This window comes from Triticum aestivum, chromosome 3B (assembly GCF_018294505.1).
Source record: "Triticum aestivum cultivar Chinese Spring chromosome 3B, IWGSC CS RefSeq v2.1, whole genome shotgun sequence".
Taxonomy (NCBI): Eukaryota; Viridiplantae; Streptophyta; class Magnoliopsida; order Poales; family Poaceae; genus Triticum; species Triticum aestivum.
This window is the reverse complement of record NC_057801.1, coordinates 654,467,614-654,494,115: the sequence shown is the minus strand read 5'-3', so window position 1 is coordinate 654,494,115 and position 26,502 is coordinate 654,467,614. Positions and strand designations below refer to the sequence as shown.

Genomic DNA, 26,502 nt, shown 5'->3' with positions numbered 1-26,502 from the left:
TGGGCCAAGTATCTTTGTATTACATTTCTTTTCTGGATTTCCCATCTACGTATTTCCACTCTCACTCTTCAACAATTGGCCCCCACTAATGTACTTCACATGCATGCATGACAGAGTGTGGCACAATCATTTTTCTTCTCCCATACAATAAATCCAACCATTTCTTCTTTTAAAACATCCATATCTTTTAAACCGTATATTCATTTGTGAAACATTTTTATATTTGAACACCGTGCGCCAAAACCTTTAAAATGAAATCAAACTTGAATATTTTTAACCATATTTAAATTTGAACATATATTTCACATGTCAAAATAATCTATTTCAGAATGATACACTACAATTTCACTTTCTATAGTGGCTATTGCACAATTCAGAACTTACATTTCAATTTTCACGGGCTTGCGTCACAAAAAAACACCTAAGTAAATTGCACATTTTTCAAATAACATATTTCACTCTTTTGAAATAAACTATTACACATGTTCAAACGACACAATAGAATTTCACTTTCTGTAGTTACTCTTTCATCTTTCAGAACCTACATTTCACTTCAGACTAGCTTGGTTCAGGAAAATCACATATATTTCAATTACATATGTTTGCAAAAACTTATTTCACTCTTTTGAAATAATCAGTTTCATATTTATACATTGTAATTTCACATTTGTGGTTAATATTTTCACAATTCAGAACCTACTTTTTAAATTTCACTAACATGTTTCACAAAAATCACATATATTTTAGTTACACATTTTTTAAAACATATTTCACTCTTTTGAAATAATTATTTTCACATTTATACATTATAATTTCACATTTTGTTGTTAGTATTTCACAATTCAGAACCTACATTTTTACATTTCAGTGTCACGTTTCACAAAAATCACATCTATTTTAGTTACACATTTTTGATAAAAAACATATTACACTCTTTCAAAAAATCAATTTCACATTTGGTGGTTACTACTCCCTTTGTCCCAAAATAAGTGCCGCAACTTTGTACTAACTTTAGTACTAAGTTACTGTAAAGTTGAGTCAATTATTTTGGGACGGAGGGATTATTTCACAATTCAGAACCTACATGTTACATTTCACAGGTCAGTTTCAAGAAAATCACATATATTTCAATTGCATGTTTTTCAAATAAAATGTTAACTCATTTCAAAAAGTCATTGGTTTCTAGTAAAATATGTCGCTTTTACATATTTCTATGCAAATAGTGTATTAAAAAATTTCTAGTTATATAGTTTTGGTTCACATATGGATGTGAAATGTTGAAATTTAAATGTGTTCGAATGTATTTAAGACCGGTCTTGTCTAAAAGGCCTTGGCGCCAGGAGTTCAAATAAAAAAATCAAATAGGTACTTATGGTTTAAAAGATAGGGACGATTTAATTTAGTAAAGGTGAAATAAAATGTTGGGTTTAACCAGAGAGAGAGAGATAGAGAGAGAGAGAGAGGAAGAGACAAATAATGGGGACCACTAGCTATATTTTGATTGTGTATTCTAGTGTATAGCAGAAAATGAGAATAAAGTGGTCCCACCTACACGCATCTTGACGTGAGCAATCAATGGCGGATTTGTTGCCGCTAGGTAGCATCACCGCGCAAAAAGACTTTTTGACATTCCCCACCATTGGCTGGATAGGAAGCTACGATGAGGGAGGCGCGGCCTAAGGCTGGGCATGCACCGGTTGGGGATCCCTGTTGATCTTAGCCCGCACCTCCTCTACCATCTTCTAGCACAGCGACGGAGGCAGGGAGAAGGACCCCTGCCAGAATAGGCCAATTCCTCCTGCATCCTCACCACCTCCGCTTCCACCAGCACCAACCATAGGAGCCTCATCCATGCCCACCAAGCCACCGCCAGTAGCCGCTTGGAACTCCTCGACATTCCTTATGTTGCTCATGAACTCGTCAATGTTCATGGACCCAAAATCGCACCCCGCCTCGCACATCGAGTATTGCAGATCATCCAACGTCAGCGCGAAGATGGAAGACTGCAGCATCGATGCAACCGTCTGCTCCTCACCTTCGAGAATGCATGGGCGTGAGGTGACTTCTTCCTCGGAGAACTTGATGTCCTTGCTTAGCTCTGACGTCATCCTATCTCTCCACTATGGTCTCTATGTACCCTCTTGCTTGTGGTGTGTGCTTCAGTCTTGTGCGCCGCACCACCCTATTTATAGTCTGCCGTAGCAAGAGATAAGCATTAATTAAAGCATTAGATAGCTATTAAATTAATGTGATTGATGAAAAAGGTTTGAGCTATAGATAGATAGATATAGAGTTGATATATAGTTCGTCTTGTGCTGGATAGATAGGGTGCTGCCAAAGCACCATACATTCACAAGATGCAGCTACCGGAGCGCCGCGACAGGGCGCCACCCTTCTTGGTGTTGACGTTCTCCTTGGACTATTCCATCATCTTCTCCACCAGCTATGAAAAATCAAGACCAAAAGGTGTTACGATCTGCATACTCACATTAACTGTTTTAAGAATTGGCAATTATGTTGTTGCAAGCAATTGGCAAATTATGGTAAGTGTGGGAGGGTTTTTTTCTTAGAAAAGAAGGATCACCCCTGGCCTCTGATGCACACAGCCATAAGAGTATGAGGGTTGATGATGGCTATCATGGTCGGCCAACGAGGGAGCACAACTGAAGGCTAGTTGGACCATCAAGTAGGAAGTCACAACGGAGGGGGAAAGTGGATCGACTACCCAAGCATTGCGATGGGTGACCACCGACAAGTCTCAAGGGATCCCACGTGACCACTGATTTGAATAGCTTAAACTGCACTAGATTTAAGAACTATTTGAATGACTAAAATTTCACCGCTGAGGCAAAGTGTGCCTACGTGACTAAACTCAACTCGTGTGTCGTCTCCACTTCTTCAGAAGAGAGGAAAGGCGAAGACTCCCCCCCCCACACACACATGGACCACACACATTGCATCGCATCATATTAAAGCGCAAGTACAGATCAACATATTCCTAACATTCTTTTGTTCCATTTGTTTGAAAAGCTGCTGACAAACACATATACCTATAAACAATAACAACAATACAAGTTCACTTGCTTGACTAGATAAACACTCTCATTTCGATCCTTATGGGTCTTAGCTACTACTAATATATTACTATACCACGGCGGCTCAAATCCAAGGCCAAGCATCCCAATGGCTTCACACATTAATTTCAAATCATCATTGTCACAAGCATTGAATGGTATAGCTACAAATGCAATACAAACAAAATTAGTAAGTGACAAGTCAACCATGGTCAAACATTGCAAAGAAGTAAATAATAAATGGCAGTGTGGGTAAAAATAAATATTTAATTACCATGATTGTACACCTGTCTAGCCACATATTGTTGCACTTCATATGTTCTCCTTCTCCAAAGTTCCTTGTTTATCCTCTGTTGATGCAAGGCTTCAGCTTGAGTCAATTTAGGATCAATAGGCCGTGCCCACTTGTCAATGGGACCTAACTTGTGTGGCTCCGCGCTTCCGATACAAGTAGCTTCGTCATCTCCAACGTGAGAAATGCTCACTCTTTGTCTAAGCTCTTGCTCACGGGCAGTCTTTTCTCTCCTCTTATTAGATGCGTCCTCAAGAAATTTCTTGCACCTGTCTTTAGCTTCCTGAGAGTTTTTCTTGCATTTGAGCACAACATTACCAAGATGAGCTACATGCTGCTTGTGTCGATAAACACCTCCACTGCTCACGTGGTTACAGAACATACACTTCACTTTATCCTTGTTGGAAGCATCAGCTAGACTCCCATACTCCCATCCCACATCATCAGACTTTCTCTTAAGGACATTCTATTCCTGCAATGCTGATGTTGCATTTGTCTCGGACATCCTACAAATAATCAAATACACAACAAATAGTAACTCAGTAATCTGCATCGCTGATGCTAAAAAAATGGACCAGATCTACCAAAGTCTAGACCACAAGTAGGCATAAAAGGAGAGAATAATCAAAGCAAGAATGTAATAAAGTATGTGAGTACGTGTATATGTATGTCCAGATCCTAGAATCGAAGCAATATAAATTATTAAATTATAATATCATAATATATGCAGAGCAATATAAAGTAGGCACCAAGCTGTATATCGACAGATTCCAAGAAACTTTCTGTTGTGAAGTAAATAAATAATACAAAACTACCATGGAGGAAACCAAAAGAACATATTTTTTGCATTACAAGCTAATAAATGTGTTGCATTCGGAAATTATTTTGTCTTGCAATGCTCGATGCCTTGCTGGCCAATCATAAAAGATGATGTCATAACAGCCTTCCACGCTTTTGGCAGGATGGATTTCCACGGCCCCACATCCATTAATCAGGCTCTTATTACTCTCCTACCCAAGATGCCAGTAGCGGTTGAGATCCACGAGTTCCGGCCCATAAGCTTGATTCATAGTTTCCCGAAGCTTGTTGGAAAGGTGTTAGCAACACGTATGGCCCCGGACGTCCCAGAGTTGGTCGGAACACACCAAGGTGCTTTCATAAAAGGTAGATGGTTACACAAAAATTACATGATGGTGCAAGGGTTGGCAAGGAAGCTTCACGCGGTGAGGCAAGAGGCAGTGATACTTAAGCTTGACATTACAAAAACCTTCGACACCGTGTGTCGGTGTCAAAACTGGCGGATCTCGGGTAGGGGGTCCCGAACTGTGCGTCTAAGGCTAATGGTAACAGGAGGTGGGGGACATGATGTTTACCCAGGTTCGGGCCCTCTCGATGGAGGTAATACCCTACTTCCTGCTTGATTGATCTTGATGATATGAGTATTACAAGAGTTGATCTAGCACGAGATCGTAGAGGCTAAACTCTAGAAGCTAGCCTATGATTATGATTTCCGTTGTCCTACGGACTAAACCCTCTGGTTTATATAGACACAGGATGGGGCTAGGGTTACACAGAGTCGGTTACAGAGAAGGATATCTACATATCTGAATTGCCAAGTGTCGGATTTTGGATTCCGGCAGACCCTCAAGGTTCGAACTCTGGGGTGCACGCGGAGATCACACCTCCCGCCTACCCACGTCTCGTCGCCTCGCAAGGATCTAAACTACACGAAGAACAACACAAGGGACACGAGATTTATACTGGTTCAGGCCACCATTGTGGTGTAATACCCTACTCCAGTTTGTGGTGTGGTGGATTGCCTCAGGGGCTGATGATGAATAGTACAAGGAAGAACAGCCTCGCGAGGGGCTGTTCTTGGCTGGTGCGATGAACTGCTTGGGTGAGTTCAGTCGCCTCTCTTTCTCTCTAGTCTACCTAAAATCTCCTCTCCTCTACTCTGCGGTGGCTAGCTCTATTTATAGAGGGAGGCCCTGGGCCTCTTCCCAAATATTGAGCGGGAAGGGCGCCAACAATTTTCCATTTTGAAGGGGAACATCTAGTACACTCATCCTAACTAAAGTCGGTCCTCGCCTACCAAAGACCCTGACGGTGACGCCGGCTTGGGCTCCACGATGACCTCCATCCTGTCGTCCTGCTAGTCTTGATCTTGTTGCACCGAAATGGTTGCCTTTGCTTGATACTCCTGCCTGCGCTTGCCCCCTTTGCACCAAAGAGGAAACAAGGACCCTGCGCAGGCTGGCGCCCGCCTAGCGCCCGCTTGACCTCGGTCGTCATGGCTTGCATCATGGGCACCTCGTGAGGTACCCTGCCTTGATCTCTCCGCCTCCTCGCGAGCCAGCCCGACGAGGTTGTGCCCGAGGAAGTCTCCTGTCGTCCGCCTCGCGGGGATTGGCCCCTCGCGAGGGTCTTGAGCATGTGCTGATGAAGATGGGCCGTACTAGGCCTCTCCCTGAGCCACGCCGCAGGCCGCAGGTAGGAAAGTCTGGGTACCCCCGTTCCCAGAACGCTGACACCAAGCTTGCCTTCCACGCAAAGGAGAGTCCCACCCGGACACGAGACGAAGTCTTCAATCTTGTATCTTCATAGTCCAACAGTTCGGCCAAAGTATATAGTCCAGCTGTCCGAGGACCCCCTAATCCAGGACTCCCCCAGTAGCCCCTGAACCAGGCTGCAATGACGATAAGTCTGGCGCGCAAATTGTCTTCGGCATTGCAAGGCGGGTTCTTCTCGAAATACAGAGTACCTGTTATAACGAGTAGTGTTTGGCTTCCCATTAATGTTGCACTCCTCGGCTTCTGTGCCGTCATAATGAATACCTCCACACGTCGAGCGAATGCGAGAAGTTGGGGCATTTTTACATTTGCCACCCTGAGCATGTAAGTAAATCGTCTATTTAAAGAGATGGGGATCCTCAGATCCAAATCACACCATCTTCCCCCAGCAAGTATCCATTAGAGCGCGCCTGGAAAAATCCATCCCATCATGGCCGACTGATGCGGCTCCTCCTCTCGCTCCCGTAGCACTAAGCTAGGCGATTAGGAGAAGTGTTTCATCCCCCATAGCCGATTGGTAGAGTTGCAGACCCAGGGGTTTCTCCCGCCTGCGTACATGATCCCCGTCCGAGTCGGACTAGCCACTTACAATGGCGGGGAGCAAGCGGAGAATTTTCCCAACCCTTCCAAGGGAGAGCGGGTATGCCTTGTATCTTACTTGCTGAGGGGACTCGGATTTCCAATCCATCCGTTCCTCCATGGGCTCCTGGAGTTCTACGGCCTCCAGCTGCATAAATTCACTCTTGCCTCCATACTACACATCGCAAGCTACGTTGCCTTCTGCGAGCTATTTCTGGGTTGCGAAGCTCATTTCGAGCTATGGAAGAGGCTATTCTGACTCGTACCTCGTACTCAGGAGGGGTCGATATATCAAGTGGGCGGAGCCGAAATATGGTGCATCGCCGGGACCGGATACCTATCCGGTATTCCAAAGAAGACATCCGAAGACTAGCCTTCAGAGTGGTTTTACATGGAGGACGTCCCCCTTCCGAACCGTATTTGGATGGGCCTTCCTGAGTTTGTAAATGCCCCGTTGAAGAAACGCCACATCTGGCGCCCTCGGGGCCCCGAGGAGGAAGACAACAGAGAGGTCGTTTACCTGATGGGTAGGATAAAGACGCTGGCCAAATCAGGACTGACTATAGTCGAGGTTATGTCAATTCGTATAATGTGGGGGGTGCGGCCACATCAGTATCAGGGGAAACCCATGTGGCACTTCAATGGAGAATACGATGCCACCTGTTGCAGTCGGAAAGGTCCGGACTCCGCCGCGGCTCTGGCAAAAATTCTGTTCGATTTGTACAAAGTAGAAGAAGAGGAGTTCACCTATATTAAGCCACGGGATGGATTCTCCATGTATAACCCTCCAAGCTGGGTGAGCTACTATCCTTTACTCCAGTCATTCCCGCACTTGTCATCATAAATATTTACCTTGCTAATTCATAGCAGGAGCTGCGAAAAGCTGTGAAGGAGGTCCACAGCCCGTCTCCATAGCCAGAGGACCCTGACCGGGCCCTCGACCCCGGACTCGAAGAGGATTCGGACGTATTTGTAGAGCTCGTTGACGGGACGTTCTATCAGCTGAGCTGTGATGGTGCCTTGGTGGCCATCATAGCCGATTACCCAGGCCTACTCCCTCCATTGCATGTAAGTAAAACCGGAGTCCCAACTTCCAAGAAGGGTCCCTTCTTTGCACCTTACCCAATGCACACATATTGCTTCTTATAGGGAAGGCCATCAGGGCGCCGTGCCGAACCCGTGGTGACTCGTCAACAAGGGGCACCGAAGCCTGGTAGGCTCAAAACGAAGGCGGTTAGGACTGAGACGCCGTCGCAGAGGTATGATTTAAAACCTACTCCATGATTATCATCTTTAAAATATAATAATGTCCTTGGTTCCTGGCAGAAAAAACGCTTGCCGGCTAGTGTCCGGAGAGCCTGCCGGCCACGCCTCCACCAGCCGGACTCCAGAGCGAGACTTAGGGGCAGAGGCTAACGTGGGGACGACGCCGGATGGTCCTCATATAGAGGATGCGGACAGACTGTCCGCTACGAATTCCGAAGTGGAGAGTGCCATGAATCACACGCGTCGCCAGGCCCTACTCCGCGATCCTAGTTTCTCTGAAGAGGCGTTCAATGCCTTCAACTCAGGAGACGCGTACATCCGAGCCGCTCAAGATGGACTTGCCAGAGCCACGGACCAGTATGTAAAGGATATACGGGTAAGAAACTCTGATAATTATGTATATCAATAGCCCCTGAGACTTGAAACAGTTGTCACAACTGATTTGAGGATCATTGTATGCATAGGTTCTTACGGAGAAAAATACCCAGTTGTCTAAAGAGCTGGAGGAGTGCAAAGCCCAGCTACGGGCCGCAGTTGCCAGAATGGAGGAGTCCAAGAAGGCCCCGTCTGGTAATACTTGTTCTTAATCAAAAAAGAATGTAATGACATGTACCAGCTAGTATTTGGCATGCATGCAAATCTAACAATAGATTCTGCAGACGATCCCAGAGGCAATTCGGAGATCGTATCGGTGGATGAGCAACATGCTCAATGACAGCGAGAGGCTGGCGAGCGCGTGCTTACATAGGTTATTCGAGAGAATAATGGTCTCAAGGACGCCAAGACCCGGTTGGACATTGAATTAAAAGATGTTCGGGGCCAGCTTGCAGACTCCATGAAGGAGAATAAGAGGCTTCGACATGACATTTTTAGTAAGTGCTCGAATGGACCTTTATACAGTTCGGCAAAGAAACAAGCTAACAGAGTTATGTCTGTAGGTATGCTGACAGGTCGTCCCGAAGAGGAGATGTACGGATCTGCAGGCGATCTTCTGCAAGAACTCTCACAACTACACGAACAAGTTTGACAAGTGATGCAGGGTATCGCCCACGCCTTGTGGCTATCCGCTTCCCTGCCAGGAAGCATGGGGGAGCTTGTAGAGATTCTCAAGGGAGCGCGACGACGCTTCCGATTATGGAAGATATTGGCCTGCCGACAAGGTGCAAGGGAAGCCTGGGCCATGGTGAAGACGCGATACACCAAGGCTGACCCGAACCACATGGCCGAGGTCGGGCCCATAGGGTCAGATGGGAAAGAGATCCCCGTTAGTCTGGTATATGACCAGGTAGCATTAGCCGCAAAGTATTCCCAACAAGATTGTAGGCTAGACAGCCTGTTGGATGGTACAGAAGAAGAATTTAGTCAGTCTAAGTGACTGTGTACTTCAGATGACATATTTTGTCCCTAGCCAGATTGTAAATCATTTGTCATGGCGGACCTTTTCGCTTCAGCCTCCGGACCCGATAGTACGGAGTGTATCCAAATACCCACTCAGTTATGTAAAACCGGGGTATGCATGGAAACCAGACATAGGGGTCATTAGTGCTTGAACAGACAAGTACCCAACTAGCTGTGTTATATTACATGGATAGTAAGAAACATCTTCCAGGGAGAATAGTTCCATTAAGGGTTCCTTTCCCTGGGTACGCATGCATTAGTGTGCATGTTCGAGCTGCGCACAGAGACGCGGGATATAAAACATCTGGGGGTTTATATCATAAGTAGGTAAGAAACATCTTTTGTTCATCGATCGAATATTCCCTTAAGAACGCTAGCTTTCGGCTTCACCCAATCTGAGGTACACATCCGGCTGACCCGGCAGTAACAATCGCAGAGGTGCTCCCCTTATGCCCTAGCCGAATTAACGAGAACGTAGGGCATAAACACAAGAGCCAGGCAACCCAGCTTGGCCAAAACTTAAGTCATATCGATGCATATAGTGGCGAAAAAAGGTACATATGGAGAAGTGACGCATATGTGGTGGGCTTAAAGCCCAGAAGATAATTATATTAAGCTTCTGTATAAGAAGCCCCCAGGTATATTGAGCGCGCATAGCGCGGCAGGAGTGTGCGGTCGAAGCACACTTGAAGCTTTTAAGGCTATATAAAAAAGAAAGAGAGGAAGAGGATATAACTTAAAAAAGAAAGGCGGAGGTAAGGAGACGAACACAGAGTTCGACACTAGGCATAGAATCTTTGTAGTCTGGCCGCGTTCCATGGGTTCGGCTCGAGTCGATTATCTGATGCATCACGCAAACGGTACGCTCCTCCGGTGAGAACTTTCTCGATCATGAAGGGACCGTCCCACTTGGGCTTGAGCTTGTCCTTTTTCTTCTCCGGTAGGCGTAGAACAAGTTGGCCAACGTTATAAGTTTTGGCATGTACTTCTCTGCTTTGATACCTTTGAACCTGCTGCTGATAGAATGCGGAACGGGCCTTTGCAACGTCACGCTCCTCCTCCAGGGCATCTAAACTATCCTACTGATCTAGCTCAGCTTCTCTCTCTTCGTCATGCGCACTCGAGGTGAGTCATGAATGATATCACAGGGTAGCACCGCCTGTCAGTGTACTAGAGTAGGGGTACCCTAGTATCCCGAACTTGTGCACGGGCAGTCGCAGCACCCCGCAGCAAGGCTTGTCGGGTGACCCCCAAGGTCCTCCGTGGTTCCTTTGGAGCCATTCAAGAAAAAAGTATTCAAACCAAGGAGACAAGGCCCCGGCAAGAGGAGCTTGCCGGGAAGGCCAACCAAGGCATATCAAGGAACTTGCCGCGACGCGCCACGCGTCCCGGCGAAGCCCGGTGAGCGACAAGCTTCCGGACGCAACAAGACAACGACCGCGGCAAGGTGCTTGCCGCGGCAAGCTACCACTCTGTACCCGCGCTCTAGCACATCCACCAATGTGTCGCCCTGGGGCCTTTCCAGGCGCGCGTGGCAAGAGGCTGTGCAGCCAGCGATGCATGGTGGCAAGCGATGCTGACAAGACTGCCATCGTGGCGAGCGGTGGCATCCCTGACGGTCCCTTTTTGCACTATTTGGGCAACACAGACGGGCATTTAATGCCTTTGTCCCTTGCCGTCAGGGTTAGGTAGGATACACTGTACAGGTAGTTGTACCAACCGCAATTCCTTTTCCATTTTTACCCTTGTCTATGTTGCCACCTGTCGGAGACCCCTTTAGCATATAAAAGGAGGCCCATGCGCAACGTAAAAGGGGAGAGGGGGGGAGAAAAACACTCACGCTGGGTCTCGTTAGCAGCTAGTGTGTACTGTAGCACTCAGCGCTCCTGAGCAAGAACTCAATACACTCAGACAGGCAGCAGTAGGAGTGTTATCTCTCCGGAGACCTCCGAAGCTGGGTAAACTGCTCGTGTGCTTCGCCTCGATCCGCTCTTCGTGCGGTCTCCGCCCCCCGCCGAACCGAAAGGGGCTCGGTCCGTCGGTCCCATAGGTGTTCGTGGATCAGTTTCCCCCGACATCTTTGGTGCGCCAGGTAGGGGGCGTCGAGGTTGTGTGAACCTGATCCGGCATTCACACGAGCTAGATCTTCATCTTTTTCATCGACATGCCACCGAAGAAGAAGGCTTCGCCGGCAGCAGTTCCGTCCACGTCAATCCCAACACTACCGGAGCAAACGAGTGGTGGGGTAGACGCCGGCGGAAGAACGGACATCGACGAGGGAGCTCACGGTGCTGCCAGGTCCAAGGACAAGGCTGCGCAGACCTCGGGGTCCGTACATGCACCGCGCCCATCTCAGGAGGCGCAGGACCGACAGCGTCATGGTATTCACAGCGCCATACACTTGTTGGACCAAGATCGAGCTGGTGGATCTCGGGGTGCTCAAGACCAGCATGCACGCCAACATGCTGGCACGAGCGAGACACGATCGCCTGGACGGGATACTGCTCCTTCTAACATAGTTAGAAGTCCGAGCATATCCCGCTCCTCACACCGTTCACCGCTACAGCCCACCACTCCAGCAGAAGCTTTGGCGCGAGCTCAACTGCTCCTGGATTACCCTCCAACGGCAGACAAGATCGATGGATGGAGGGCCACCATTCAGAGTCTCATCGGCTTCACCAACGGCGACACTCCGCGGCAGCCGAGTACATCGCTACCGCGGTAGGACTGCCAGGCACGAGCCGATGGCGACGAAACCGGTGGGGGTGCAACCACCATGCACTCTCCACCCCGAAGGCCAAGATCACTGACTCGCCGGATCCACATCGACAGCGACTCCACCGCATCATCAGATCCACGAGCTCGTCGCGATCAGCACCAAGTTCTTCACGAACGACAGCAAGAAGATGCTCGAACTCGAATCAAGCGCCAAAGAGAAGCGCGGCGTCAATCGGACCAGTGCGCTGGGCCTTCTATTGACATGCATGCGCCAGGGGAACCAGGCGACTTGCCGTACGCGGTAGGTTGCCCTGCGTTCAGGCGTGAGCTGCGGCAAGTCCAGTGGCCCAGCATGAAGAATTTCAAGCTAGACGTGCCAGAGAAGTACGACGGCAAGTCGCATCCGTCGGAGTTCCTCAGCATCTACACCATCGCGGTGCAAGCTGCCGGGGGGCGGGACGACAAGATCCTTGCCAACTACTTCCCGTTGGTGCTCAAGCCCAATGTCAGATCCTGGCTCATGCACTTGCCGGACAACTCCATATCCTCCTGGGCAGACCTATGCCATCAGTTTGTCGGCGCCTTTACAGGCGGCCACAAGCCTCATGGCCAAGAGAGTGACCTTCATCTGCTCGCCCAGAAGGAACGAGATCCCCTGCGCAAGTACATTCAGAGATTCAGCCGCATACAGCACAACATCCCAGATGTCCACCCTGCCGCGGTAATCAGCGCGTTCCATCAGAACGTGCGAAATCGCAGGATGCGGGAGGAGATGGCAATGTGCAAGATCAGAGACGTCAGTGAGCTATATGCCCTGGCCGACAAGTGTGCACGTGCTGAGGAAGGGAGGAAACTCCCCGGAGAGAATACTGAAGCAGGAGGATCTGATAGTGAGGAGGCTGCCCCGGCAAAGAAAAGCCGGCGGCGGAACAACAGGAAAAAGAAAGGCAAAGATGTGCTAGTCGCTGAGCAGTCCGGCAACGGAGGTGGCGCCAAGAAAGCCAAAGCTGGTAGCTCCGGCAAGGAGATTGCCGCAGGCACCAACTACCAGGTTGTGGCGGTCGCCGATAAGCAGGACAACACCAACAAGCAGTGCTGCAAGATCCACCGCACCAAGGGCCATGTCCTCCAGAGATGCAAGAAAGTCGAGCAGCTTGTCGAGCAGCAAAAGGCTGAGTATGAGCGACGCGACAAGGAGAAGGCCCAGGAAGGTGCTGGAGGAGCCGGCAAGAAACGCCCCGGCCGAGGAGGACGCCGCGGCAAGGCCAAGCAGCGGCAAGGAGACAGACCTCCCCACGGCCGCGACAAGGATGAAGATGACGATGACGATGAAGATATGGATGATGACGAGACCGATGAGCAGGAGTTCCAGAAAGCCACAGAGGTCCTATGCGTTGACGGTGGTGCTTCTCTGCATACTTCGCACCGCCAGCTCAAGCAGTGGGTGCGGGAAGTCAATGCGGCAGAACCACCCATCGAATCACACAGGCCTCTGAAATGGTCCAGCACGCCTATCATCTTTGATATTGAGGACCACCCTGATCGCATAACTGCGGTCGGGTGCTTGCCGATGTTGGTTTCACCAACTATCCGCAACCTCAAGGTCACTAAGATGCTAGTTGACGGCGGGGCCGGCTTGAACCTGATCTCCTCCGCGGTACTCCAGAAACTCCAGATCCCTGATGGCGAGCTCGAAGAGACCGGCACATTCCAAGGAATCAATCCGGGAAGGAGCAAGCCGAAGGGAAAGATCACGTTGCCGGTGACATTTGGCAGCGAGTTGAACTTCAGGACTGAGAGGGTCACTTTTGACATTGCTGACTTTCCATTGCCTTACAATGGGATACTCGGTCGTCTAGCACTCGCCAATTTCTTGGCAGCCTCTCACTATGCATACAACATGCTAAAGATGCCAGGCCCGATAAGTGTCATCTCTGTCCCTGGCGACAAGAAGGATGCTCTTATCTGCACCGACAAGATCTTCCGGGAAGCAGCAACCGCAACAGATCGCAAGTCACTTGCCGTTGAAGCTCCCGGGGTGAAGAAGAAGACCAAGTCCGGCAAGAGTTCTGATGCCCACTCCGGCAAGCGCACCTCTTCGGAGTGCTGTGCTACCGTCGAGGACGCACCATCGAGCTCCACCGGCAAGTGTAAGAAGACAATGGCTGCTCCACCAGAGACCAAGAAGGTGTCCGCCAAGGAGGACGGCACTGGTGGTACCTTCACCATCAGTGCCACTCTCGACCCTAAATAGGAAAGCGCGCTTGTTACTTTCCTACGGGCGAACATCGACGTGTTTGCGTGGCAACCGTCTGACATCCCCGGTGTTCCCAGGAAAGTAATCGAGCACCATCTGGCCGTCTGTCCTCATGCGCGGCCCGTCAAGCAGAAAGTCAGGAAACAGGCAGTGGAGCGCCAAGAATTCATCGCAGAAGAAATCAAGAAATTGGAAGCGGCAGGCCTTGTCAGAGGAGTGCTCCATCCTACGTGGTTGGCCAATCCTGTTGTCGTGCACAAGGCAAACGAGAAATGGAGGCTTTGTATCGACTTTACCGATGTCAATAAAGCTTGTCCCAAAGACCCATTTCCCTTGCCGCGCATCGACCAGATTGTTGACTCCACGGCCGGATGTGACTTGCTTTCATTTACTGATGCATACTCAGGATACCATCAGATCTTCATGGCAGAAGAGGATGAGGAGAAGACCGCATTCATCACCCCATGTGGCACATACTGTTTCGTACGGATGCCTTTCGGTTTAAAGAATGCTGGTTCAACATTTGCAAGGGTGGTCCATGACGCTTTTGAGCCGCAAATACACAGAAATGTGGAAGCCTACATGGATGACATAGTGGTCAAGAGCAAGGACAAGGCGACTCTGATTCAAGATTTAGACGAAACCTTTGCAAATCTACGGAAGATCAACCTCAAGCTTAACCCTGAGAAGTGTGTGTTTGGAGTCCCCTCCGGCAAGCTTCTCGGGTTCTTCGTGTCTCAGCGGGGAATTGAAGCCAATCCCGACAAGATCAAGGCCATTGAGCAGATTGAAGCACCAAAGCGCGTCAAGGATGTACGAAGACTTGCCGGTTGCGTGGCTGCTCTCAGCAGGTTTATCTCTAGATCTGCTGAGCGCGCCCTGCCGTTTTTCAAAATATTGAAAAAGGCAGGTCCAATGAAATGGACTCCGGAGGCGGAGGCTGCGCTGTAGGACATGAAGAGATACCTGTCCTCCACTCCAACACTTGTCGCACCTAAGCCACAAGAGAAGTTGCTGCTATATATAGCAGCAACCAATCAAGTGGTTAGTGCTGCATTAGTAGCGGAGAGGGGGGCGGATGATGAGCCAGAAACCACAGCAGATGCATCCAGCGACAAGCAGGGGACTTCACCGGCAAGCTCTGGTCCCGACAAAGATGGATCTGCGCAGGCGCGTGAGAAGATGCAGAAAAGAATGGTGCAGCGCCCAGTTTACTTTGTCAGTTCCCTTCTGCAGGGGGCTAGGTCAAGGTACTCTGGTGTGCAGAAGTTGCTTTTCGGCCTTCTCATGGCCTCGAGAAAGCTGCGCCATTACTTCCAAGCACATGATATCACAGTCGTCACTCGTTTTCCGCTGAAGAGGATACTGCAAAATCTAGAAGCAACAGGCAGGATTGTCGAGTGGGCACTGGAACTGTCAAGCTGTGGCCTCAAGTTTGAGAGCACTTCAACTATCCAAAGCAGAGCATTGGCGGAGTTCATAGCAGAATGGACGCCAACACAAGATGAAGAAATTCCAGAAACGAGCATCCCCGTCAAGGAAGCAAGCAAAGAGCGGCTGATGTACTTTGATGGTGCCTTCTCACTATAAGGCGCCGGTGCGGGTGTGCTACTTGTTGCACCCACCGGAGAGCACCTCAAGTACGTAGTCCAGATGCACTTTCCCAAGGAGCAAGCAACAAACAATACCGCAGAGTATGAAGGTTTGCTTGCCGGCCTTAGGATCGCAGCAGACCTTGGGATCAAGAAGCTCATTGTCAGGGGTGACTCCCAACTTGTCGTCTGCCAAGTGAACTAGAATTATCAGAGTCCGTTGATGGAAGCTTACGTTGATGAAGTGAGAAAGATAGAAGAGCACTTTGACAGCCTACAGATGGAACATGTTCCAAGAGCTCAGAACGACATTGCCGATGGCCTGTCGAAGTGCGCCGCACTTAAGTTGCCTGTGGAACCAGGGATCTTTGTGCTCAAACTAACTCAACCGTCTGTAACGCCATCAACTAGACAGAGCAAGAAGAGGAAGTTGATTTCTGGTGACTATTTTCCGGCAGAGCTCCCCGCCAAAAAAGTCCTCAAGATCAACACCAAGGGTGCTAAGGAGCAGTCTGCTCCGGCAAGCCCTAGGGTTTGTACCGTTGAAGCAGACACTCCCGACAAGTTTTGCCCCGGCAAGCTTGTCGGGGAATGTCAAGCTCCGGCTGAGCCGCAGGTTCTCGCCGTAGAAGCGGATGTTCCCGCAGCAGCAGATGTGCCTTTAGTCCTTGTTGTCGAGCCGCAAGCTCCAGCATGGGCACAGCAATTGTCCATTTCCTTCAGACAGGACAACTTCCCGAAGAGCAAGAAGAAGCGGAAAGAGTAGCCCGACAGTCAAGTATGTACCAGTTTGTCGACAACACACTGTACAGAAGAAGACTCAACGGCGTGAAATTGAAGTGTATTCACCGGGAAGACGGACAAAAGCTGTTGGCAGAGATACATGGAGGCATATGTGGTCACCACATTGGCGCAAGAGCACTTGCCGGCAAAGCGTTCCGCCAAGGTTTCTTTTGGCCGACAGCCCTCCAGGATGCAACTGCACAAGTAACCAAGTGTGAAGCGTGCCAGTTCCATTCCAAGAAGATACACCAGCCATTTCAAGCTCTCCAGACGATCCCTTTATCCTGGCCATTTTCGGTCTGGGGGCTCGACATCCTCGGCCCCTTTCCCCGAGTTGTCGGGGGCTTTGTGTCAGGACCCCGACTCGATGCCACATAGGTCTAGCATGTAACACCTCATATCACTTTGCGGCCTCACGCACGGTATTCCATGGGTGTCGTCTTACCTTTGCCCGGGACCGTTTGCGCCTTTTGGCACACGTATATGATAGTGTCGCTAGCACCCATATGATAAGGAGCCCGGGCTGACATGGCTAGTCGTAAACCCAAAGTGGCCCAGACTTACAGGGACAGGCATCCATGACCCAGCAACGAACGTGTCGGTCATCAGCAAGTGGGTCCGGGCTGTAGCACTGGGCTAGCAGGACTCCGGTAAACCGGGCTGTAGCGGGATAACAGGACTCCGGTACTCAATGCGTGACATTTCCCCAAAGGGACAGACACAGGAACGAAGAAGGACACATGCCGGCCAGCCTAAGTGTTCCGGAGCAGTAGCAAGCTACCATGGCTCGGTGGAAACACTAGGAGACATATCCTACTAAAGATAAACAACTAGATAGTCAGATCCCACACATACCAAGCATTTCAATCATACACACAATATGCTCGATATGTGCAAATACAACAAGGCATCACAACATGACTCTACGACACAAGTACTTTATTTAAGGCTCAGAGAGCCATACATAACATACACATAGGTACGGGTCACACGACCCAGCATTCAAGTCATACAGTCATACAAACCAGCAGCGGAAGTAACTTGTCTGAGTACAGACAACTAGTAAAATAAAAGAGGCTTGGAAAGCCTAGCTATACTACGTGGTCCTTCACAAGCTCAGGATCACCACCTGGGCCTTAGCCTACTCATTGATGTCAACGTCTACGAAGAACCCATCAGAAGGGGTTGCAGCGTCTTCTGTAAAAATGTAAATTATAGCAACATGAGTACAAAGGTACTCAGCAAGACTTACATCAGATCCTACATAGATGCACATTATCAAGAAGGGTTGGTGGAGTTGTTGCAGCAAGCCAGCTTTGACTCTTGGCTAGGCTATCCTACAAGACTCCAACTTGAAATGGTTTTGCGCACAAGAGTCCACTACTCACCACTTCAATACACCACCGAGGATTCACCTCCGTCTTCCTACGGAAGAGCCATCCTCAGCACTCACACTTATCTTGAGGCTTTTAGTAGTTTCCATTTACTTGTCTATGAACTGTATAGGCAACCAAGTAGTCCTTTACCGCGGACGCGGCTATTCGAATAGATTATGTTAACCCTGCAGGGGTGTACTTCTTCATACACGCTCTCACCACTTACCGTCGTTTACACGACATGTACTCGGCAACCTTCAAGCGGAAGCCCAACGTGGGTGTCGGCCACGACCTACCTAATCACCTAAGTCTCCAATCCAGGTTTATCGCCTATCCAGGTTCCATCCGCAGGGAGTCCGGCCGAGGTTTCCCATACGGCCCCGAACGATGTGTACAGGGTTCCGTGACACCTAACGGGTGCCCGGTATTCCCGGCCAAGTACCTACCGCATCACAGCCCACCCCTACGGTCAGCGCTGTCCACGGCCTCCAGTAGGCTACAAACACCAGAAACTACTTGCAACTCCTGGACGGAGAACTAGGGTGAGTAAGAAGCCGAGAGGGTCCATTGGTTTCGGGCCCAATGCATGGTAGTAGCTGATTCTTAAATCACACATACAGATCTCAGTGCTTAAGGTCGGCTTCAATGAAACAACCCACCATGTACTCCTACATGGCCTCTCATCGATACCTTTACCAAATCGTGTTCACCACATCACTCTCATTACCGACATGATCATTTCACTCTAGCCCATCACCAAGATGAACCAGACCTGACACGACTCTAAGCAGAGCAGGCATAGCAAGCTAGGAACAACACATACATATGGCTCAATCAATTCCTACACATGCTAGTGGGTTTCATCTAGTTACTGTGGCAATGACAGGTCATGCAGAGGAAATGGGTTCAACTACCGCAGCACACAGCAGTTTGAAACGCGTTGTCTTAATGCAGTAAGAGAGAGCAAGAGCGAGAACATGGGATTGTATCGATATGATCAAATGGTTGGTTGCTTGCCTGATGGTTCGATGCACTGATATGGTTCTTCGCTAGGGTAGTCACGGTACTCCTCGGGGCAGAACCTGCCACAAAGAACACCGATACACAGCCATCACCAAACAATGTGCGACAATATGATGCATGCATGAAACATGGCAATATGAGTGTGTTGGGCTAATGCAACTAAGACCAGAAGGGTTTGAACCAATTTGAACCAAAGATTCAAATTTCAAACTCATACATGGCCCTTTAAAGTGTTTTACCTTGTTCTGCATTAAACATCAAGTTAACTTGTTTAATCATGCATGAAAATAGTACAGATGGACAGATTGGATTTTTCTGATCATTTTCCATATATAACTTGTCTGATTTGGAGTTACAGATTAAAAGTTATGAATTTCTGAAGTTTAAACTATATTCTGGAATTTCCTATATTAGAATAAATCCAGAAATTAATTTATTGCGTCAGCCATGCGTCAGGATGACGTCAGGGTAAACGGGGACGTCTAGGTCAAACCTGACTGTGGGTCTAGGGTGTCAGGGTAATTAGATTAGTTAAAGTTTAATTAAAACTAAACCTATTTAGTTAACAGGGTTGGGCCCCACCTGTCATTGACTCATCGGAGTCAACCAGGGCCCACCCGCGGTCAAACCCAGGTCGACTACACCGGCTTTTAACCGCCGGCGAGCCCGACGCGGTGGCGGAAGTGGTTTTGGCCGTTCCGGCAACCAAACGAGTCGCGGGGGCCATCGGAGTGGAGCTGAGGAGGAGCCGCAGCTCTTGGTGGAGTCCGTTGGGGTCGGGGTGGCCGGAGTTGGCGCCGGCGACGACTTTGGCAGCCACCGGAGTTCGGCCGAAGGCGAACTTGACGCTAGAGGGGTCGGTGAGGTGCGGGGAGTAGCTGGTTAGGTGCTACGTGACGTGGTGAGCATGATGGACACCAGTTTGTGGCTGAAGGGTGACCGGGAGCACGTCGGCGACGAGCTCCGCGGCGGTGGGTGCGGTTGAGCTCCGGGAGATCGCTGCACGGCTCGGGAGCAAGAAAAGAAGGGAGGGGAAGATGGTTAAGCTCACGGGGAGTTCGACGAAGCACTTGGTGCGGCCGGGGACGGGCCGGAGCGACGACGGCGTTGAAGGGGATCTCCGGCGATGGCGGTTCGGTCGAGGTCGATGCGGTGGGCTCGGGCCTTGCGAGCGCTCGGGGCTCGGCTTGCTCGAAGGAGAGGAGGGTGGCGGAGCTCCTGGACACGGCGGCACGGTGTGGGGTTGACGGAGGGCGTGGCTACGGCGAGGGGGTGGCGGCGATGGCGTCGGCCATGGCGGGGGAGCGCGAGAGAGAGGAGTTGGGGGAGAATGGAGGTGTCCTGCGGGTTCACGGCGCGGCGTGGAGTTCATCCATCCAGCCACGAGGCGAGGAGGTGAAGCAGGGTGACGGCCAGCTGTGTGGCGCAAGCTGCGGCCGCTGTCGGGCACCTGCCTGCCTGCCTGGCCGGCAAGCAGCTCGCTGGAGCGGCGCTGGGCTGGGCCGGCAGGTGGGCCGGGTGCTGGGCGCCAGGTAAGTTTTTGCTATTTCTCCTGTTTTCTGTTTTTTTAATACTTCTGCAACTTTGTTGAATTATTAAGAATACTTAGGCAACTCCTAAAATCACCAAACTCTAATGCATGAACTAGCTAGGGTGTGACACTTTGAGTACTTGTACGTTGCAATCGACTAGTTCACAAAGTGGCCGGAAGTGGAACCAGTGAGGAAGATAACAGCACAGTCAGCAGTCAAGTTCTTCAGGTCAATTGTTTGCCGTTTCGGGATCCCTAACAGGATCATCACCGACAACGGCACACAATTCACGAGCCGCACCTTCATGCAGTACGTCCAAGATCTTGTCGCCAAGGTCTGCTTCGCTTCTGTTGCTCATCCGAGAAGCAACGGTCAAGCGGAGAGGGCAAATGCTAAAGTGCTGCGCGGGCTCAAGACCAGGACTTTCGACAGGCTGCGCAAGTGCGGAAGGAACTGGATTGAGGAGCTGCCGGTGGTTCTTTGGTCGATCAGGACGACGCCAAATCGAGCCACTGGCCAGACACCTTTCGCTCTAGTCTATGGAGCAGAGGCAGTTCTCCCCACGGAACTCGTATACGGGTCACCTCGAGTGGTCGCTTATGATGAGCTTGAGCAAGAGCAGCTGCGACAAGATGACGCGCTACTCCTTGAGGAAGACCGCCTTCAGGCCGCTGTACGAGCTGCTCGATACCAACAAGCTTTGCGCCGCTACCATAGCCGCAAAGTTAATGCCAGAAGTCTCGAGGAAGGCGACCTTGTTCTTCGGCGCGTTCACTCCGCCAAGAATTCCAACAAGTTGACACCGAAGTGGGAAGGCCCTTATCGGGTAAAACGAGTCACTAGGCCTGGCGCTGTCCGCCTTGAGACCGAAGATGGCATTCTGGTGAGCAACTCCTGGAACATTGAGCATCTTCGTAAGTTTTACCCGTAGGGCGCGGTTGCCGGAACCTGTTCCGTCAACCACCTTTTGTACAAGTCTTGCTGATGTTGCATGTAATCCTTTGTACAAAGCCGGGCGCAGACCCTGTGCATAAGTAAATCCCATGTGCTCTGCACATATTGTCAATTTCATGCTTTCTACTTTGCATGCGTTATCTGACACTTTGTGCAGCGCCTACCCCCGGAGAAGATAATGGTGTGGACCTGGCATCGTTGTCATTCAAGGAAGTTTCGCCTTACCGGAAAGCAAACGATAGAAAAGCTAAGTTGCTTGAGTTTGAGCAATTAGTTTTAAAAATTTTAAGTTATCTTCCTCGAACGACCCTGCTTTGTATGGAAAACCTGTGCGCGGAGGAACCAACTCATAGCTAGTTGCGCCCTTACTTTGTTTCGAGTCCGCTCAACAACTTAAGTGAGCTGCGACTTGTTGCGACAAGGTTTCTTGTCGGTAGCGGCACCACCAGCAGGCTGCTGACGTCCCGCACTCAGCGCTCGTGGCTAAGGTGCCTGCGCCGACAAATTCCCTAAAAACGTAGGGCAAAAACATACAAAGGAAGGAATCAAGTAAAGGAAATAACATAGCAATCGCTACCCAAAATAGAGTTATATTACAAGATAGCTTGTCGCAACTCTAACAGATTGTTCTCATGACATGACCAGCAGCGACAAAAAAAAGAGAAAACGGGCGGCCTAATCTACGCGATCGCTCTCAACCCTCTTGATATCGCTCACCTTGTCCACAATGGGTGCGACAAGGGCCTTGAGCGCTTCCAGATCAGCATCCGGTGGCAAGGACCTGAGGACGTTGGTGAGGTTGAGGCCTGGGTTGCGGAAGGCCACCTTCACCAGCACCTTTTGAAGAGCTCCCGTGCAGATCTTGCGCGACTCGTCGGCCAGCTACTTTGGGATCTTCTCCCGGAGTCGCTGGAGGGCCGTCGCCACGCCTTTGAAGAACAAGCTGAGCTTGGCGCTGGGTTGGAGGTGCTCATCGGAGGAGTATCCGAGATCCTCCATCCCCAGCTGCGCCAACTCCCCGTCGATGGCGGCGGCAACATCCACAAGACCCTCCGTCCAGTGCTCCACATTCTCCCTGAAAGTGTCCTAGGCGGCGGCAGCACTCGCCATCAGCGCCTCGTCGGCCTTGATCTTCTCCGTCAAGGCCACCTCCTGCTCCCTGGCGCTGTCCAGCGTCTGAGTCAAAGTAGCCAGCTTCAACTCAAGATCTGCGTTGGAGTCCTTGGCGGCGCTAAGCTCTTTGCTCCTCTCGGCGAGACGACCCTGCAGATCGCCATGAGCGGCGGCGTCCTTCTCGCGCTCACGCTTGAGCGCAGCAAGCTCCTCACCGCTCGCCTTGAGATCAGCCTCCAGCTGCGCCATCTTCGTCTCCAGCTCCTTCTTGGTGGCCTCGGCAGCTGCGGCAGCATCCTCTGCCTCCTTGAGAGCCCCGCCAATTGCTTGCTCGCGCGCGGCAAGCTCCTCCTCGTGGCTATCAAGGTTGACCTTGCGCTGCGCCAACTCGCCTTCCTGCGCAGATAGCTTTTCGGCAACAAGCCGTTGTTGCTCTTCAACTTCAGCCTTCTCGAGGAGGAAGGCTTTCCGCTCCTCGGCGACTTGCTCCCGCTCCTCTGCCAGGGATCGGAGAGCTTCCTGCCTGAGACCCCGGAGCTCCTCCGCGCGCCTCTCGATGTCCACTCCCGCCTTCGCGACAAGCGCTTCTCGGGATTCTAGCTTGGCCTGTCGGGCGCGTTAAAGCGACAACAGCTTCCACAGCAGCCGCTCCTCCTCAGGCTCGACGCTGCTGCTGCTTGGCGCGTCGACCAGCGTCAGCCCAGCGGAGGCGAGCACCTCTCCATCCAAGATCTCTCCTTTGACCGGCGCCCTGGAGCTTGACGCCCAGGGGAGCTTGATGAAGATGCCATCGCCGGCCTTCAAATAGGCGCCGGGCTGGGGCTCTTCGGAGCCTGGTGCTGCAGCAGCGGCGGAGGGATCGGCGGTCGGCGTAGCGCCTGACGCTCCTGCAGCCTCGGGGCCGTCAGTGCGATCACCGGATCCCTCGCCAGCTTCTGCAGCAGCAGCTTTGGCGGCCTCTTCGCCGGCGGGATCATCAGCGTCGGTTTCTCCTTCGGTGGCAACGGCGTCGTCGGTATTGCTGCGCGCGTTCTCCTCGCCGGTGACCTCGGTTTCCATCGGCTCCGTGGCAGATGGATCTGACGAACGGAAGAAGGAGAAAAGTCAAGCAAATATCCAAAAAGAAAATCAGAAGAAGAAGAACCTAAGGGAAGTTTTCAAGCAAGAGGATTACCTGTACTAGGATCTGCAGTCATGGTCTCAACCATCGGAGGGTCGCTGGTGCTGTCCCTTGCCGGAGAACTGTCCCTTGCCGGAGAATTCTCCCTTGCCGGAGAACTGTCCCTTGCCGGAGAATTCTCCCTTTCCGGAGAACGCTCCCTTGCCGGGGAATCCTCCCTTGGCGGTCTAGTCGAAGCAGATGGCATTTTGGGAGCGGCTTCTCGGCACTCCTGGTGAGGCTGCTCTGCTCCTACACAAACCAACAGTCAGATATCAGCAAAGAAAGAGCACCCATGCGCGCTTGACCACAGGAAGTAAACTATATACTTACGCTAGGGGCTGCGCTGGGGGATGCTTTCGGGAAAAGTTGCCGGATCCGGCAAGGTGGTCTCGGACATGCCCCCTGCTGTCGCGGTGGGTTCGTCCTCGATGACAATCACCGGGACCTTGGCTCTCTTTGCCGCTCTCTGGGCTAGAGTCCTGAAAAGGAATGGGTTCGGAGTAAAGCGAATCAGATACAAGACAAAACAGCAAGAATTGAAGAACTACAAGTACAACAAAGAATCTTACTCCTCTTCTTCCTCGTCGGAGCTAAGCGCGGAGAGATCGAAGTCCGGCTCGCCTCCGGTGCGACGAGGCGGAGGAGTAGGTTCCCTTGTCCGCTTGGCAGGAGCAGTAGCGGTGGACCGGGAAGAACCCGCTCCAGTTGCCGCAGCGGCGTGAGGCGCTCCCGCGGCAACAGTGCTTGCCGCGGTAGAGCGTGTCGCGCGGCACGGCGGCTGTTGACTCGTCTGCCGCCCCGCTACGTCCCCGGCCTTGCGGAGACGCCTTCTTGGTGGAGCTGGGGGCTCCGCTTGCGGCGAGCTGGCTGAAGGTGGGGAGGAGGAGCCGATCTTCAACGAGTCGCTCGCGCCCTCGGCGGGCTCACTCGACTCAGCTTTAGGCCCGACAAGCTCTTCCTCGCCGGCAAGCTCCTCTCGCTCAAAAAGGCTTGCTGCCTCTGCTGCCTCTGCCTCCTCCACGGTGAATCCGAACTCGCCCGCGGCAGTGGCTGCTGCCGCCTCTTCCAGCCTAGTGGCGATGCGCTGCATCTCCGCATCGGTGGTGTCACGAGTAAGGCTCTTCTGTTCATCGGGGCGGACCGGCACTTCTACCAAGCCGTCAAAGAAATCCCGCACGACGTCGTCTGCAGGCTCTTGCCAAGTTGGGACAATTCCATGCGAATCGCACAGCGGCATCATTACACGGATGCGGTCGAGCGAGGAGTTGTTGCACAACGAAACGACACCCCTCGGCAACATGAACGCTTCGGGATGCTGAGGATCACGCTTGAACAGTTCCAGGATCATCGCGTCCAGCTCCAGGACAGTGAAGTTGAAGTTGAGGCCCGGGCGCAGCCTCATGATATCCGCCGCGTTCTCGAACTCCCAGGCGGGTCTCCTCCTCTCCTGCAGGGGGGCGATGCGGCGGCGAAGAAAATCTGCGCCAACGGTGCCTACAGTGAGCCCGGCAAGCCTGAGGTATAGGATCCGGGTGACGGCAATCTTCAGCCTATCGTCTTCCGGGGCCACGTTGCTCCAATCGTTGCCGCGCGCTATTGGGGCTTGGCGCTGGGCGGTGAATGGCTGCGGGTTCTCCTCGACAATCCAGCACCATTCTGCTCTCCATTCCTCCCACTTGCTGCGGAGCTCTCCCTCCAGATAAGCTTCCTTCTTGCTAGCTCTCGAGATCCAGGCGATTCCGCCGGATAAAGGCTCCCCTCTCTCAACACGGGGCATAAAGAAGTGGCGGAAAAGAGCTATGTTTGGATAGACTCCGACAAAGTTTTCACAGAGATGTGCGAAAACGGCCATGGTCAGAACAACATTGGGGGTGAAGTCAAGGAGGCGGAACCCGTAGGTGTTCATGATATCGCAGAAAAATTCAGAGAAAGGCGGGCAGAGCCCGCAGTAGAAGAACAGTGCGAAGAAAGGGTACCCATTCGGAGCTAGTTCCGAAGCGGCAGCTGGGAGTACCTTCATACGCGGATGCCCTCGCGTCTCCGTCGACCAGAAGAGGTAGTAGTACTCCCTCAGCTCCTTCGCGGCAAGCTGGGGGGCGGAGATTGCCCGCTCCTTTCGCAGCGCCGCGAGCCGCTGCGCCTCGGCCGACTTCATGACCTTCCCCTTGTCGGCTTTCGGGGCCATGGCGGAGGTGGTGGGGGAGATCGACGGTGTTGGTGATGCTGGTGGCGATGAGGGGCGGAGCGCTGCTCTCTTTCAGCTTTGGGAAGAAGGGGGGAGCGGCGGAGATTTCTGAGATTGGAGTAGCAACTGGCGAGATGGGCGAACTGCCCCTGTTTCCCCTGCTTATAAAGAGGGAGGGGGCGGGCGTTCCGTCTTCCTGAATAAAGAAACCACCCACGATCTCTCGCTCAATGCCGCATTCGACGCGTGCCGTTGGGGGAAGGCGCAGTGGATACAGAGTAAGATACGGCGTAACCTAGGCCGCGCGTGCCCGTGCCCTATTTTGGGCCTGGCCCAACAGCGCTTGGCGCCATATGTGGCCCAGGCACGGGGGCTCCTGTCAGTGTACTAGAGTAGGGGTACCCTAGTATCCCAAACTTGTGCACGGGCAGTCGCAGCACCCCGCGGCAAGGCTTGCCGGGTGACTGCCAAGGTCCTCCATGGTTCCTTTGGAGCCATTCAAGAACAAAGTATTCAAACCAAGGAGACAAGGCCCCAACAAGAGAAGCTTGCCGGGAAGGCCAACCAAGGCATCTCAAGGAACTTGCCGCGACACGCCACACGTCCCGGCGAAGCCCGGTGAGCG

General features: G+C 51.6%; 1 pseudogene; it reads right to left on the bottom strand.

The window, feature by feature from the left end:
• LOC123067656 (bZIP transcription factor ABI5 homolog) overlaps positions 1-26,502 on the bottom strand; it is a 60,034-nt pseudogene that overhangs the window by 2,002 nt on the left and 31,530 nt on the right.